Below are 4721 nucleotides of genomic sequence, written 5' to 3' on the forward strand. Positions count from 1 at the left end.
GGGAGGGCGCCCGCTGCGCATGCGCGGAACGCGGAAGGCCGCGCACTGCGCCTGCTCGGGAGCCCGGCGGGGGGGAGCGGCGAGACCGCGGCTGCCCAGGGCGCCTGCGCAGAGAGCGAGCGCCTGCCCGCAGCGCATGCGCGGCGGGCGCCGGAGGGGGAGGGAGGTGGCAAGTAGGGCAGCACGCAGGCGCGGGAAGGCGGGTGCGCATGCGCCTTGGTCTCTGTGTAGGGAAGAGGCGCCGGAAGGGGGGGAGGGTGGGCAATTTGTGTTTACTTCGGCACTGCGCATGCGCCTCAGGGGATGGCGCGCGCGGGAGGAAGAGCGAGTGCGCTTGCGCAGGACCGCTGCGGAGTTGGGGCGGGGGGGAGTGTCCCTTGAGCCGTGACCTACTTCTTGCGGCTCCGGCGGGGCTCCGGAAGCTAAGCAAGGTCTGCTAGGGTCTGCGGCGCGGATGGGAGACCTAATCGCCGCTTCCCAGCCTCAGGCGGCGTAAGCCCCTACAGCCGCTCCATCTCTCCTAGAACAGCCCGGCTGATGTTATGCTTGCAGATGTTTCCATTTCTGGAAGAGGCTATGGGGATGCGGAAGAATGGACTGTGAAGATGAGATCATCTCACTAAATCGGGGAAAGAGCCTGAGGTCAGATAACATCACTCCAGGGAGAAGCTCCAACCATGTGGGGCCGTGTTGGGCAGGGAGCAACAGGCCCCCGAGCATGAGTCAGAGACCCCAGGGGTGAGAAGAACCCATGAGGCTATACAGAGAGGCCAGTGAGGTGATCCAACCCACCCAGCTTTGGGGAGGCCACAGCAGGTACCAGCCAACAAGAAACCACTGAGCAAAAAGCTGCTGGAAACCACAGCTGGTGAGGAAGGGTTGGAGAAAACCTGCAGACATCACAGCAACCACATCACATTTCAGCCAAGACTGAACAAAACGAATGAGAACTGATTAAAAACATGCCCTGCTGATTTGGACACTGTTCACCTCTAGGCAGCACACCCGGCTTTCCCCAAACCCTTCCCTTGCATTTTTGAAGTCTGTTTCTTGCTCTTTGAGCTTATTTCCACTGATGATATTTTGGCACAATGAGAAACCCAATACAGCTGTGTTTCTGGCTCCATCTATACCTGTACTCAGGAAGATGAAGCAAAGACCCTAGCCAAGGAGCTTCTCTAGTTACCATCGCCTCCAGTCTAAAGCTTTCAAAGAACAAAAATAGCAATTGTACTGCTACTCAAAATAGTAACTAACTAAAGGGTATTAATATGCAACAAGGCTTTACAGAAGGGTTAGAGAGGAGAAATGCACAGAATTTGGGTGGAAAACACAGAGTACTCTCATAGTACCATATACAGAGCTGGGCAGCTGGCTGCTAGGTCAGAAGGGACCCTGAAGCAGGCATCATGCTCACAGCTTTGATCGTGCTGAAATAATCACGGACTAACCGTTCCCCCAGTGTTGGGATCTCTTCCTTTTACAAGATATTTGTGCTTCTATACAGTATTCAGGATGTGGGAGTGAATCACTGCCCCAGGCTGCATCATCCAGTTGCTCGGCTGTTTTCCCACATAACTGCTATTCTTTTTTCCTCTGAAATCAGAGAAAAAGATGGCTTGAAACAACGTAAGGCTACCCTCTTTCAAGGACCCACCAGCTCTTGGCTCCGTTCTCAGCATAGACCCAACAACTTTGCTGTTACCCACCCTTAAATGCCACATCCTAACGAAGGGCACCTGGTCCCAAGCGCTGCCTCACAGCAACTTCTCATAACAAGCTGATGACACACCTGGAGGGACTGAGCCAGTCCTCCCTGCCCTCGGCCCCTTCCCTGAGGGCCTGCCCCCCCACCCCCCCCCCCCACCCCCCTACCACCCCGGGGAAGCTAAGCTGGTTATCTTGTGGCTCCCAAAGGACCAACTGCCCGCCCTGCCCCATAGCTACCAGCAACCATCCCTGCACAAACCTATTCCCATTTAGTGTGAAAAGGCTATGGCAGCATTTGAAGGCTGAGTGAGCCCCACAGCACCTTTTTTCCTCTTGTCACCCCAGTCCCTTTCCTGCCCTTTGCCTTGGGGAGAGGGACTCAAGGGATCTTGTCAGCAGCTCACAGCATTCTTGTGTCACGGGAGGGTACGTCAAGACCATGGCTGCATCATCTAAAATAGCAACCAGCCAAGCAGAGCTCACAGGAGATAGGATATATTGGGAAGAGCAGGTTAGAAGGGAAAATGCACTCAGGCCCATTCATACTGCTGTACATGGACCTGGGTGATGGCCAGCAGGTCAAAAAGGTCCCTGGGAAGTCAAAGACTTTGGAAAGAACAGACTCGCAGCTTTCCCAGTCCCACAATGGTAATTCTCCCTGTAGCCAGAGCCCATCCTTTTAAAGATGTTTGGGTCTTCAGGCTGCTATTCGCATTGAGCTTTCAGTTCCTGGACCACAAACTGCATAATGCTGGAGGGTGTCACTGTCCCACCTCAGGTCCATTATCCTGCTGGTTTCTTACTTATGTGCTTATTTTTTCTTCTTTATTTTGCTTCAAGCCATTTTTACTAGTTCTCAAGGCTGCACATTTCCAAGGACCAGTGATCGCCCATCAGTTCATGTCCCTAAGAAAAACCCCTTTCCAGCCCATAGTTACCTCTTCAGGGTGGAAGCTGACCATCTTCCTGTTAGGTCAGCCTTAAATGACACATCCTAACAAGGGCCCCTTGGTTCCAAACTTGGGTTCACTCAACAGCATCTCATGACAAGCTGAAAACACACCTGACAGCCCCACTGCTGAGTCCTGATACACTTGATGTAAGACCCTGTGAACCTCATGCCTACAGCCTCTTAGCAGGGGAAAGACTCTATTTATGGGGCCACTGATGGCATGGCCAGGCTCTTTGGGACCCTGACCAGCTCTGCACGCACCCTGTCCTCCATGCAACCTCCCAGAGCATCCCTGCAGAGCACCCCGCAGCTGCAGCACCCCAAAAAGGCTGCCAACCCTCTGCAGAGACCCTCAGCCCCTATTTCTCCTACCCCTCCCCTCCCCAACAACTGACAGATACAAAGACATAACGGTGATGTGCATAGCGATTGTGGTTAGATTTTATTGGTTTGGTTGTTTGTTGTTTTTTTTTTTTTTTTTTGTTTTTTTTTTTTTAACCCATATTATTTTAGAATACAAAATATACAGACTGGAGATGCCAAGCAGGTTGTGGGTCACCATGCCCCGGGGCAAGGGGGTCACACCATGTGACCTGCAGCGTGAGGAAGGAGGCAGCATCTGCTCCATGTGGCGGGGGACGGTGGGTACCCCAGAGAGCCTGGGAGGAGGGAGGACAGGGAGAAGGAGACAGGAGGGGTGTGGGTCAGGATACCTGCCCTCCCACCCTTGGGAAACTGCAAGTGGGAGCTCAGCCCCACAGCAAACCCAGGAACAGGAATGTGAGATGAACAATGTGTTGAATGAACCTAAAAAACACATTATGTCTGCAAGGGCTGGGCCAGGGACGGTCCCACTGGGGAGCAGCCCTGTAGCTTTGGCTCAGGGCCCTCAGGGGGGTTTCTCACGGCTCCAACACCAGGGACTCAGCCTGGGTCTGGGGCCTGGCCCAGCACCAGTACTGGCCTTGCTCACCCCATCCCCGCTGAACCCTGGCACCGCAGCTCATGCCAGCCCCAATCACCCTTGGCTGCTAAGGATGCGGAGGCTGGAGCAACAGAGCCAGAGGCTGCCGGGGCTGGGTACATTCCCAATGCCTGGGGGATTGCACAGAGGGGATTTTGGGGTTGGCATGGGGTCATTAGCCCATGGGCATCACTGTCCCAGCTACGACTCAGAGGGGTACGTGGGCAGGACAGGCCTGCCTGCACACACCCAGCTCTGAGGAGCTGGTGGCGACAAAGACATTGGGGAGCCCCAAGGTGCTGGCTCCATCCCCAAGGTCCCCAGGCAAGCTCTCACACGGCTGTGCCAGAAGGGGCTGAACCTGCCCTGCCCCAAGGTGACCCTCCAGCCCACCAACAGCACAGCAATGACTCCTGGCCAGCCTTGACTTTCTCCTCGAGTAGCTGCCATCTCAGCCATGCCCCCGGCACAGGGCTACGCGTTGGGGGACACCTCTGTGCCCCACTGCAGGGGCAGCAGGTGGGCTGGGACAGGCCAGGGCATGGAAGCAGGGAAAAGTCAGCAGCAAATGATGCCAAGACCATGGCTGTGAGGCCCAAGGTCCCAGGCAACCACCAGAGCCCAGCACACCTCCTTCCTCCACGTGTCTCCATAACCTGGCTGCCGTGTCCTCAGGGAGGGGTGGGAAGGGTGTCTCTCCGTTGGAACCTCAAAGTGGGACCCTGAGGACCCCGGTGTTCCAGGGACTCGAGGGACAGAAGCTGAGGTTGCAGCTCTCCCAGCCCAGCATCCTCCATCCTGGGGGACCAGTGCCACAAGAAGGCACCTCAGGGTCCCTTTAGTCTCCTCTCTCCCCACATCAGGATGAGCCTAAGTCTAACCAGGCCCCCTGGGATCAGGGGCTGCTCCCCACAGCTCATGCAGCAATGAACCCCCAGTGCCCGCGCAGCTGCCTTCTCCAGGCACGGCCCCTCTGCCCACCCACCAGCCCAGGGGCTAGGCAAGGAGGGTGGCCGGCAACTCACGGCTGACATGCTGGACATGTTCTCCGCAGCAGGGCATGGCCGGGGCAGGGGAGGAAGCCGAGGTACTGGC

Source organism: Tyto alba, unplaced genomic scaffold, assembly GCF_018691265.1.
Source record: "Tyto alba isolate M040663 unplaced genomic scaffold, T.alba_DEE_v4.0 Super-Scaffold_1, whole genome shotgun sequence".
Classification (NCBI taxonomy): Eukaryota; Metazoa; Chordata; class Aves; order Strigiformes; family Tytonidae; genus Tyto; species Tyto alba.